The sequence below is a fragment of the Diadema antillarum genome, unplaced genomic scaffold (assembly GCF_040938485.1).
Source record: "Diadema antillarum isolate AM-2024a unplaced genomic scaffold, OU_Dant_1.0 seq00001637_RagTag, whole genome shotgun sequence".
Classification (NCBI taxonomy): domain Eukaryota; kingdom Metazoa; phylum Echinodermata; class Echinoidea; order Diadematoida; family Diadematidae; genus Diadema; species Diadema antillarum.
Window position 1 is genome coordinate 82,151 of NW_027272343.1, and position 12,682 is coordinate 94,832.

General features: G+C 37.1%; 2 long non-coding RNA genes across 2 annotated transcripts; both read right to left on the minus strand.

Annotated features, from left to right (window-relative positions):
* Positions 1–1,477: 1,477 nt before the first annotated feature.
* On the minus strand, positions 1,478–2,823 carry LOC139711286 (uncharacterized). The gene is made up of 3 exons (XR_011709507.1): positions 2,771–2,823; positions 1,874–1,939; positions 1,478–1,551 (listed from the first exon to the last, which is right to left on the minus strand). It is a non-coding gene; the product is annotated as an uncharacterized lncRNA (long non-coding RNA).
* A 2,003-nt stretch (positions 2,824–4,826) lies between these two features.
* LOC139711285 (uncharacterized) lies at positions 4,827–10,218 on the minus strand. Its single transcript, XR_011709506.1, has 5 exons — positions 10,177–10,218; positions 9,551–9,619; positions 7,197–7,268; positions 6,480–6,551; positions 4,827–4,898 (listed from the first exon to the last, which is right to left on the minus strand). It is a non-coding gene; the product is annotated as an uncharacterized lncRNA (long non-coding RNA).
* Between the last annotated feature and the right edge of the window lie 2,464 nt (positions 10,219–12,682).

A 12,682-nucleotide genomic window follows, 5' to 3' on the forward strand; every position in this document is an offset into this window, starting at 1 on the left:
AGTCATCGAATACAACAATAAGGGAACTAATACACGTGAAATATGAAATACCTATAGCAGAATTTCTGGTTTCATATAGATTCAAAAAAGCTAATATAAAGCCATTTTTTTAGACATGGAATTTGCACTTTCGATGAAAAACTGTGATTTGTTTGAATGCATATACGTCGAAGAATATAACAAAATGAGTGCCCATTCATGATACATTTAACAACAAAAGAACGAGGCTAACTAAATAGAAATGTGAAGTATGAACCTACAATGCCCAAGTGTACAAATCATATCGCGAAGGGAATATAAAAAAAAAGAAATTTAATATATATATATATATATATATATATTTTTTTTTTTTTTTGTCAGTCGAGTGAGACAGTGGAAAGGCTAGTGATTAAAATACTCACAATATGGAGAGTCCAACCCAGGATAAAAACAACCGCGTCTCGTCATCGCCTATCAGGTACCAAAGTAACCTATTGTGTGTAAGATGGAACATTCATCACGGAACGAGAAGATTATTTTAGCGTCGTCAATGGTACTGACGAAGCGCAACATTGCAATAATCCTTATTCATCCGACCTCATGGTGTGTAAATATACGTGCGTATGAATACTGGTTTCCGTTTATCATGATGGATGTGCAAAGTTTAAAGAAAATGGGGAAAATTCTGACTTTAAATGAAATTAATCCGAATCGATTTAATACCTTTCAAATGTCCAGTATATAAATTGTATATTTGTTTATAATTATGGTTATATGACAAATATATACATGTATATAGGTCCTATATATTATGTAACTAGACTGTGGCTTTGAAAAGTAAATTCGTGGAGTCGGAGGAAGGGAGGGAACCTTGAGGGAAAGATACTTCACTTGTATATATCAGTGTGCTTATTTTGAAAGTAAAAAAAAAAATGAATTGAGAAAAATCAGCTTTGCAAATCAGATGGTGATGACTCAGTTACTATCAAACATAAACACGTAAGTAGGTCTGTTATGGCACATTTTGGTAAATTGCACATTTTGGTTAATTACCAAAATGTGCCGTGACATGTTATGGTACATTTTGGTAACTGCACATTTTGGTAAATTTACCAAAATGTGCAGGACATTGACATTGACCCCTCAACTTTCACCCCATCTAGGGCCCCAAGGTGGTCCCTTAAAACGAAAAGCGATTACAATGTGAGCTTAAAAAATGTGTATTGCCTGTTTTTGATGCAGGAACATATCACCTTAGCTCCGTGGCGGAATGAATTCTGAAGCCCATCCATTGATTTTTAGTTCAGTTACCAAAATGTGCAGGCAAATCCACGTTTAACTACACATTTTGGTAGCAATGGATCCCGTCAGGTATAGGTGCACTATCGTCACATTTGGGTAATTTAGCAAAATGTGCAATTTACCAAAATGTGAACGGTTGTCCGTTGGCCCTAACCATTGATGGCTACTAGAAGCATACAACAGAGCTTAGAAACATACCACAGCACTGTTTTTTCTCCCTCCAGCTCCGCTTTCTGAACGTTCATCAAAATGGGTAACTTCCAGAGATTCCTTTCGATAGATACAATCAACACAGGTAACGAGAGTATGAGTAAAGGACTTAAAATGGGATTCTATGTCATCTGTAATAACCATCCGACAATCCAAGTTGTTATTGAATCAGATCCCGAAAAGGCCTGGTTATTATGAAGTATTGAAAAAAAAAACATGTTTAGTGACTACCGAAGCAAACCATGTTAATTCCTATAAAACGAGGGTTAATATTAAATGAATACTGCACGACTTTTAGCATGATTTTATACTCTCAATTATACCATCGGTCATAAGCGGAGGGTATGTGTAACTATGTCTCAAATGCCCTGTTGTAACTTACAGTCTTGCACTGCTTAGAAAGTTCACATTTTCCCGAACTTCTTTCCTTAAGCTGGCCTCATGATATCTGTCAAAAAAAAAAATACAAGCAGAAAACGTACATGAGAGACTTAAGTATATAATTTTAGAGTATCTTATATTTCTGGAAAAGTTCACATAATCACACAACTTTGTCCAATGTCCGCGTTCTGTTTGTTTAAGTCAAAGTTTCAGCTACAGCAGTTTAGCAATATCAGTAAGGAAGATTCTGAATGATAGAATAAAAAAGCACACGTAAACAAAGGAGATTGAGGAAAGATATAGATTATGATCACCCACAGAAAACCCCTCAAAGATTGGTATTTTCTCTAGAACTTTGCTCACTACATGTTCAGCTTAGCAGAAATCTATAGACGTTACATATATTTCAAAAACAGAATGCTTTTTCAAAGCATGACTACGTTGGTGTCTCAGAATAATGTGGCTCACAGTGGGTTTCCATCATGGCACATACAGAGTTAATGGACAATTAGATTATCGACAGATCCGCTAAATTGACCTCAATTCCATTGAAACAATTCCTGCGTACGCGATTTTTTAAAAGTTAGTGTGTAATCTATAGGAACTCATTATTTTTTGTTGTACTTCTTCACTGGAGAAGAAACAAAAGAGTGCTGATATTAGAAAAACCAAGAGTAATAGTTTTGTTAAACAAGTGTTTGTCCTTGATATTGAGTGAGTGCGATGCTTACTGGAATAGTACAGAGCGCAGCTTTATTTTCATACACTGCAAGTGAATAAATATTGGAAAATAATTTCGCACTTGAAATGGTGGATAAACAAAGAAAATATCCAATCTAATAAGACATTCGATGGTACGTTTTAGTCATCAGAGTACTGGCACATGGAGCGAACTTACAGGTAGAAAAGTCTGTTCAGACGCAGGAAAGCTCCTCTCTCAATGTTCCTAAGGTCGATGTTCCAGATGTCTCTATTGATGACATGATTTGATTTGATTTGATTTGATTGTTTGAACAATTTCTTATTTTTACCAATATCACAAAAACACTATAACATATATATATATTGCACTACACAACGTGGTTAATTTCAATAGTAATGGCGATAACCAAAGCGACAACATATGACGAGTTTGTTCGCAAAACCCGATAAGTCCATTTTTGAAGATTTTGAAGTACGGCTGTCATAAAGTACAAAATAATACCTTTTAAATGATGTATTGGTCATTACATATAAAGGTACATTTTTGAAGTTATGGTCAAAAGAAGCAAAAATTTTCTTATTATTCTCTTCATTTTCCTTGACCTTTAATCGCACATATCTCCATTTGGCAAATATACTATTATGGACTTATCGGTTTTTGCGAACAAACTCTTCATATGCCCCCTTTCTCTCTCTGTCTCTGTCTCTGTCTCTGTCTCTCTCTCTCGGACTCTCTTTCTCTCACTGACTCACTAAACACGTAAAAACATTTGTTATGCACGATGTATACATATATACTTTATTTCCTTCGATCTAATCACTCTCTTATAATATCTAAAGGACTCGGCACGTCGAATCCCTAACAATTCAGTGTTATAGCAAAATATGCAATTTGCAAAGGGAAGCATTGCTCTCACAGCCGGAGTTACAGTTTATGATGTTAATGTTCACTTGGCAGCTACTTCCGTTTTATTAGTGGCAGTTACGAGGCGATGCAGAGACTCATCAAACCTACAATTCTTAAACTGCTTCACATTTAATCAGCGTTTGCAGTATTCAATATGCAAATGGGATCAAAGGTATAAATTATGACACATACTTACAAAAGCATCACATTGCCCAAGTCATTGAAAGCACGTCCCTTTATTTTGGTATTACAGTTGTTTGAAAGGTTGCTGGAGATTGGAGAGGACAAAAATATGGGGTTTTCTTAACATGTTCCTTCGGCAATTCTTTGAATGTCTTAAATGCCCCCCAAACGAGATTCTTTTCGCCCGTCGACAGAAAGCGAACAGACAGGTATTCCACCTGAGCGAAAGCAGTCAAGCAGATCGAAAAATGAAAAAAAATCGATCGAGTGCAAGGTGTTAATAGAGCGTGCGTTGATGGGCTCACAGACTTTTTTGTTCTACACTAAACTGGGCACTTAAATGAGAACACTGGGGTCAGCGAACACAGAAATCTACTCGAGATCAGCTCCGGTCGCTATGTACATGTTCATACGAGTTTCATAGCAAAGCAGGAGCAAAATAATCAGAAAAAGGGTAACAATGCTGTGATATACGCATTTTTCCAACAGAAAGAGAACGTATGGTGATGGAATGAACTCTAAATCTTTTTATCAAACTCATTTTCTCTGGGCATTACAACACGAAGAATCATGAATTTAGTCCACGAAAGTAGGCGCTTTTATCTTCATCTTGGGAACCTGGTATACCAGGTTCCGTAAGGAACGGGTTAAAAAATTACCCTTTGTCTGAATAGACAGTTTTAAGTCAGTTGGTGATTTCTTCTTTCTGACTCACGTGCCCATGGCCACGATGCTATACATTTAAATGTACGTTGTACTTCGCGTTTCAGGTTTCTGTTTATGTTTGCAATATAACACAAAGACACCTCATTGTTATTGTTCGCACATTATGAAACGCACTTTTTTCATTCAATCCTGCACTGCATAAGTCATATTTTTATGATTTGATACCAAATTAAAGCATACCAAGTAAATCCAAGTATGTCTTTCGTGGGCATGCACTCAATAACATACATTATGCATATGCTATCAAAAATATTACACTATGGTTTTGGGCCACGTTTACGAACTTGCGCCCCTCCATCCCCCCCCCCCCCATTTGTTCATTAATTTCTTGGTTATCTAAAATACACCCGATATAGCTGATTGATGAGCAGGTCAAGTCTCTACCGCATTAACTCTTGTGTAACATTGAAATGGAAAATGTGAGCACTTCACTTACAGGAATACCATGACATCAAGACCGGCAAACACTCCTTGGTTAATCTCCTCTATTCTGTTGTCAGCTAGATCTCTTCGAAAGAAAATAGTAACAAGGCAAGTGCCAAATTGTGTCTCGCCGTTCGCGTAAAAGAAATCAATATTTTTCTAACTCCCAGAAGTTCATTGACCCGCCTATGACCTTTGACCTTGTGGTGACCTTCAACTCCCCAAGGGACATTTACCATCCAAGTTTGGTCACAAACGGACAAAGGGATCAAAAGTTATGAGCCATAATCAAAACGCGCCCTAAAAACCTAACAATGGGCCTTAAAAAATTGTTGACCCTTTTCTGTGACCTTTGACTTTGTAATGACCTTAAATTTCCCGAGGGACATCTACCGTCCAAGTTTGGTCACAAACGGACTTAGGGATCAAAAGTTATGAGCCACAATCGAAACGCGCCCTAAAAACTTAACATTGAGCCCTAAAAACTTAACATTGGGCCCTAAATTTTTTTTACCCCTGTCTGTGACCTTTGACCTTGTGATGACCTTCACCTACCCAAGGGACATCTACCATCCAAGTTTGGTCACAAACGGACAGAGGGATCAAAAGTTATAAGCCTTAATTAAAACGCGCCATAAAAACTTAACATTGGGCCCTAAAAGTTCGTTGACCCCTGTCTGTGACCTTTGACCTTGTAACCTTCAACTTCCCAAGGGACATCTACCATCTAAGTTTGGTCACAAACAGACAGATACATCAAAAGTTACGAGCCATAAACGAAACGCGCCCTAAAAACTTAACATTGGGCCCTAAAGTTCATTGACCTCTGCCTGTGACCTTTGACCTTCAGGTGCCCCTCATGGTTGGTAAAATGTGTAACTTTGTATAACCACTCTTCCCTCCAAGTTTGATAGAAATTGAAATCCTCAGTAGAGAGGTTTTCAAGTTTTTGTAGCGTTACGGACAGACGACGGACGGACGGACGGACGACGGACGGACAGACGCCGCAGGCGATCCCTTAGTCTCCCCACACCAGTCCTCCGGCGGGCTCGACAAAAATGATAAGAGAACAGTTAATCAATCAAACAAAAAGGACCAAATATGAGAAGAATTGTTGCACAGTAACAGTGTTTTCGGTTTCGAAAAATGTGTGGTTCATGACCCACTGATATTGCATTGTATTGTACAGTATTGTATTGTAACGTGTACAAATTACGTCATGACACTCAGACATACCCGGTACATACACACAAATTGCTGTAGATATTGATCATTACTCTTGTTTGCCGGTAACAAGATGTGACATAATAGTCTTCACCATAGACATTACAGTTCAAATAAAGGATTTTCTCAAGTTAATGACGATGACAATCCACATTATAAACTCTACAAAATTCCCAATGACCTAGTGGGTAAACACGATCGTGATGGAATGTTATTTCATTGCAGATTTCATTATATATTCGTAGAAAGTTTGTAAATGTGTTGAAGCAGATGTCTTCAATAATAGAAAATTCATTTGCTTAAACAAAGATATTCTTGATATCACCGTTATTCAAAATGTAACGACAAACTACTTTGTAAGACTATAGATAAAAGCAGAGGCCAAGGGAAAGGGTTATCATGACATGGTGGATGTTAACCATGTATTTAGTGCAATACGTACATCATCAAGATGCTACTTGGTCCGTCAAATGCTCCGTCTTTAATCTCAGAAATGCTATTGTTTGAGAGAAAACTTTTTTTTTTTGGACAGGAGAGACAAAGATAAGTGATTACTAATGTGTAGGAGTTTTTCGTCACCGGCGTAACAAAGACATTATTAGACTGTCGTAATTTCAAAGTAAGAGATGATAGACTACTGCACACATTGAAAACAATGAATATGTAATTGTAATATAAACTTACAAGACATTATGCAATTCTTATGTCAACTCTTAAAGGGAGATATTGATGCCACAAAACCTAAATCGAACACATGGTGCGATTGAAAAGGTGAGTTTCAAAATCCATCCAACAAAGGAAAAAAAAATAATTGCCGCGCTTAATATCACCAACAAAAGTAAGGAAAAGAATAATACTCAAGGACTAGAAATAATGATGAAAATGACGCTTATAACGAGAGTATTTTTCTTGTCGTCAGTTCTTATGCAATCATTGAATCAATTTCAAATGATCTATAATGATCAATTACGTATTAATCCGTCTAGAGAAAAAAGAAGAGAAACCTTAAAGCTACTGCCTCCAAATCAAAGCATATCAATGTCATAAACCGTAATTATGCACAGAATAACATGAAGTTCTTCTCAGAATATCACAATTTCTTTTTTAACCATTCAACGGTAATGTCGAGGCTCAGTTTATCAGCATCCAATATACGTACAGAACTAAAAGGCTCTCCAGGTCACTGAATGTTCCTTTTTCAAGATGCGTAATGTGATTATTCCTGAGATCTCTAGGAAAGGAAGAAGAAAAAAAAATATTAGTTTGGCTTGTCTGTCTCCGCTAAGATATGTATGATTATCCAGTGGTGGAGGTTGTACCTATATTTATTAAGGTAAATTTCTTTAACTTTTTATGACGTATATGGACATCTTGGTGTATACAAGTATAATTATATATGAGGATTGAATATGAATGTGCAATTTTGAATCGATTGTATAATCGTATGTTTATAAATTCTGTTAACAGTGTTTTGGTAATATGTTGAAAATAATGAAGTGTGATTGCAATAATAGTGTATTTGATGTTTGTTTATGTAATATATATTTTTTATATGATATAGTATAGTAAAATGAAAATGCAACCTTTTGATGAAATATATTATAATGTTAGGTGTTGTTGGTGTTTGATAATTTCATTGTTTTTCAATATTTTGGTAATTTAAGTTGGATGGTTTGTAAAATGTTTTTCAATTGCTGTGCAATAACGTCTCCTCCATTTTTACATCCCTGCATATGTATTTGCTGTTGTTGTTGTTGCTTAGATTAAATAGTCATAATCCAGTGTTGTAAAGACAAGGGATTGTATTGAGTAGTTTTTCTCTGTTGTTGTATTGTATATGTATGTTTTTGTTGATTAAGATTAATAAATGCATGATTTTATGTATAATTTCTCAATATGTTCATTGTAAACACACTATTTGTGAAGCACTGTGATTTTCATCTATGTAGGCCTACATCTACTCTGTAAACTGAATGTACTTCAACCTCTGGGCTGCCAATTTCAGGAACAATACACCTCATCAATTCAATTCAATATGAAGGCATGTTAACAGCGGTCAAAGACATATAAAGAATATGGTACAGCCAAACCTGTCTTAGCGGCCACATGCCTATAGTGTCCACCTGCTTCTGGCGGCCACTGAAAAATCCCCCCCCCCCCACCCACGAAATTGCTGTATTACTGACCCTTTTATACCCTTTATACAATTTATACCCTTTATACCCTTTATACCCTTATACCTGGCCAGGGACCACTCAATTTGTATCCCGTGGGAGATATCTAACTGCGTATAGCGGCCACAAAAAATTTAGCTGAAACGTTAAATCAGTTACGAATACGCCTTTTACGTTAATTGTAAGAATTCTATACCGAAACCTCGCTCTGTCATAATCATGCAGACATGATTGACAAACGTACGTAGCTCTTCACCGTGAAAAGACGTCTCACCACATCTTGACTAGATCTAGGCTTCAGTAATGCCGCCTTGAGGGGTGTTACAGAGGCAAAGACAACTCTAAATAACATTGTAGAATTTTACCAAAATGCCGACTAATAAATTAATGATTTAGATTCCTTTGAATAAGGACAATGGAATACTTGTCTGGGTATTGTGTGTTGTTTACGTCAGCTTCGCACATTATCGATCTCCTGCTCGAACTCTCTCGTGAACCCATTCATGCGGGACCAGAACGAGCCAGTTTCTCAGGCTCGAAATATTATTTTGAAAATCAAAAGAAGAGAAGTAAGCTAAAAGAAAATGTATAATGAATTAATCTGAACAAAAAATCCATATTATAGCTGCTCATGCAAACTTATTTGCTGCTCTTTTTAAAGAAGAGCATGCGGTATTTTACGTTATTTAACAACGCAAGTGTTGAAATTCAAAATGGCAACCAACCTGCCAATAGTGGCCACCTGTCTATAGCGGCCGCTTGTTTCCATTAGGTGGCCACTTAAGACAGGTTTGACTGTATGTAGATATCTAAATATTTATCAAAATGTGAGAATTATTCACACAATTTAATTGTAGAGAACAACTAGCACATTAGTGACATCTAAAAAGAAAAAAAAAAGAAAGGTTGCTCGCGTGCGTATCATGGTTGTTTTTTTAAATATTTTTAAATCAAATGTATTTAGATAACATAATCAACAAAGCATTATTGACTCTGCAGGTGTTTTAAACACCGTTTGTTTTTTTCTTTTTATTTTCAAATCTCTGTGGAGCTCCGTTTCTATTTATTCGATAGACAGTAACATAATTCATGATACCCAGACATATGTATTACGCATTTGAATGGATGGTTTAGTATTGGTTGAGATAAGGATTGAGCTTTTAATATATTTGTGAGATACCAAAAACTGGAATGGCTGAGACAAAGCGGTTTCTCCTTGTCTCACCAAAAACTGTTAGTAACCTGAAGTTATGTCTCAACCAAAACTATACGATCCCTTTAAATGACAATTGTTATAATTTGAAGAAAATTCAAATAAAGCAGAGATTGACAAGCTTACAACACTTCTATTGAAAGTCCATTAAAAGCACTTGAGTCTGCAATTACGAGTTCGTTTCCAGAAAGTATCCTATTGAAAAGATGGGTGAGAAATGAGAAATGAAGTGTGAAATTATTAGGCTCACTCTGTTTCAAATTCTTTCATGTAATAATTCAATGTTTTGAAGAAATATCAATGAAAGCAAAGGAAATAGAATGAGACAAATGCATCTGACTCGGGTACGGAATATTGTGCTCAAGTTTTGCATGTTAAAAAGTACGACGTCACCGGTGGCAATAATATTAATATCGAAATTCTGTGAGTAATACATCATCGCATTCAACTCTAATTTTTCCACGAAATATGACAGACATTCGTATTTCTGTTTGAAATATAACAACACAACTTCAAATCGCAACAATGCCACTATCAGTAGCGAAAGTTCCAAATTTTCATTCATTTCGTTACCACTATTATTCTCAAAATAGTAAATGTAGCATAAAGGTTTGAGAACGTGTCAAAGACAAGGCGATGACATTCTAACCTCAAAATATATGTTATCTTTATGAGACTATGACTCATGGATCCATCACAAACATGCATAGTAAATTTGTGGGTGCCTGTGAAGGTTTCGATGTGGTACTTACAACCAAGAGAGGCTGTGGAGTCCATCAAAAGCTGAACTTTCAATCCCCTTCAGTTTGTTATTTGAAAGGTCCCTGACAATGGAAAACAATGAGTAGTAGGGAATATTTAATCACAGTTGATATCGATATATCACTCCAATAGTTTGTGAAGCACACGAATAGTCCTTATACCATATATTCAACAGTGAATGTTCTTGCATTTTATAACAAAAAGAAATGAAAAATGATGGTTTCAGCACCTTTTGGAAGCAAGCTCTTCGTATAAACACGCTGCGTATGTAAAGAACGAGCAGACGACGTACTTGCATAAAAGTCACCCCCCCCCCCCAAAAAAAAAAAAAAAAAATCAACGTCAATCCTAGTAAGTCGCATTTCGATACTTTTATTCTGGATAATCATTGTCATAGATAATATTTCAGATAAATAGAATAACCAAAAAGAAAAAAGGATCCCAGTTCCAGTCGAATTAGGAACTCTGATATTTCATTATTCCATGACTGCTTATGAAGAATTGAATTTTTGACCACACAAAGGCCATTCGTGATAGGTTACGCTTTACATGCTCAGCATCATTGTTCAAAGAAAGTGTTAAATAAAATTATTGACAAGTACGGTACCAGCTCAGCGAAATTTGATCCATAAACTCGACAAGATCGTCACAGGTGACATCGGATTTTTGAATTTGAAATCACATGCGAAAAGTCTGATCGAGAAAACTCGCATATCCGTCCTTTGAAATTGTTATGTTGTGCCAGAGACCGTATATTAGCCTTAGGGATTACTTTAAAGAGTCCTGCGGACGATTCACAATTACAATTATACATTACGTAGTACATAAATTGATGGTGTTATGTATAGATTTGTGGAATTTCTCGTGGTCCTTGAGCAGACAAACCAATACTCTGAAACAACAAAAACACATTACCTGCATTACCTTTTCCTGTCTCGTTTTCGCAGCTTTTTTGGGGGGAATGTGTCGAGTGTTTGCCGTGCGTTTTAATAGTTTGCACGTGCTTGACTGCACTGCAAAAGTGATTTTCTTCTCGCTTTGAACTTTCAGTATTTCTTTTCTTTCTGAGATTCCGAAATAGGTATCCCGATTTGTTTCCAATGGTATATTTCCTGAGGTTAATAAAATGTGGTATATAGAAGAAAATTCGCGTGCGAAAAGAGCGAGACGAAACTATAGCAGGCGTCCGCCCGGGCGTCCCCGCCCCTGTCCTGTCAATCACCTCGCCAGTCGCACGTCCTGTCAATCAATCACGACCTGTAAAACACGTCCGTCCGTCAGCGCAACCACTGGTGAGAGGTACTCCTGACCTACTTATTCTTGAAGTGGCCCACTTATCCTTGAAGTGGCCTACTTATCCTTGAAGTGGTATCGAATGTTGTTTACATGTCTGAATTCATCTGGAATGTTTCCTGTTGAACCCGATCTTCAGTGTTAGTACTTGGTGTAGGTTTCCTTAACGACTCTCTCCTTGGCACTGAATTGCATTGCGCTGATAGTTGCAGTTTTTCTGTTTTGTTTTGGGGGGCTATCGCCTCTTCGTTTTGTGGTCAGATACCCCGTTTATACTGCTAACGGGTTTCAGAGCCTCCTCGAGGAGGTGCGAAAGCCCACTCTGAAAAAGCAGCCTCTTGTCTGTTTATACTGCTCGCCAAAAGCAGACCCTAGCAGGCCCTAGCAGGCTCAACCTTCTCCTCCCCTCTGATTTATGGCGCGGGCTTTTGAGTGACAGTGTGCAAGTTGAAAGGCTTTCTGCAGGGGGATTGGTCGAGATGGCTGGGTTGTTTATGTGAGCAGGTGATGACCTTCAGCAATTACCTCCGGGTCGGTCAAAAAGTGGCTTCTCAACCCCCCTTTTCGTTTATACTGCAGTCGAACCTCCTCGAGCATGCTATAGCGGGTTCTGAAACCTCCCCCGTACGAGGTTTCAGAACCCGTCCTGATCGGATCGCCTTTTCTGAATTCTGTCTGTTTATACTGAGCTGAAAGTCTGCCCAGAAATGATAGTACAATGCACATGTATCTATAACACTTCCCCCCTAAAAGAGTGCATTTAACGTTTTCAACACATACGGACTCTTACCTTGGCACAATATTTTGGAACAGTATTGTGCATTCCTCTTCCAATTCACTCTTATAAATCCATGAGTTTACCATGGTTGCATTATTATAAGAACAGATAAACAATGTATGCTATGGCTACATCATCATCACACCTGTGATAAAACATGTACTAGTACGACTTTAGTACCATTCAACGTGTACCAATCTCACACTCTCGTGAGTTACTGCTGCTTGTTAGTTACAGCATACTGGAATTACATGCAATTGCGAAACACTGAATACTACAATATTAACTTTCTCAACTTTATGCAATCATGTCATGCATACAAACAATACACGTTGTACCAAAATTATGTGGTTTCCTCACTAAAACATACATGTAAGTCAACTTTACACTGTCATATCAAATGATTAACTTGTGTACGAAGATCA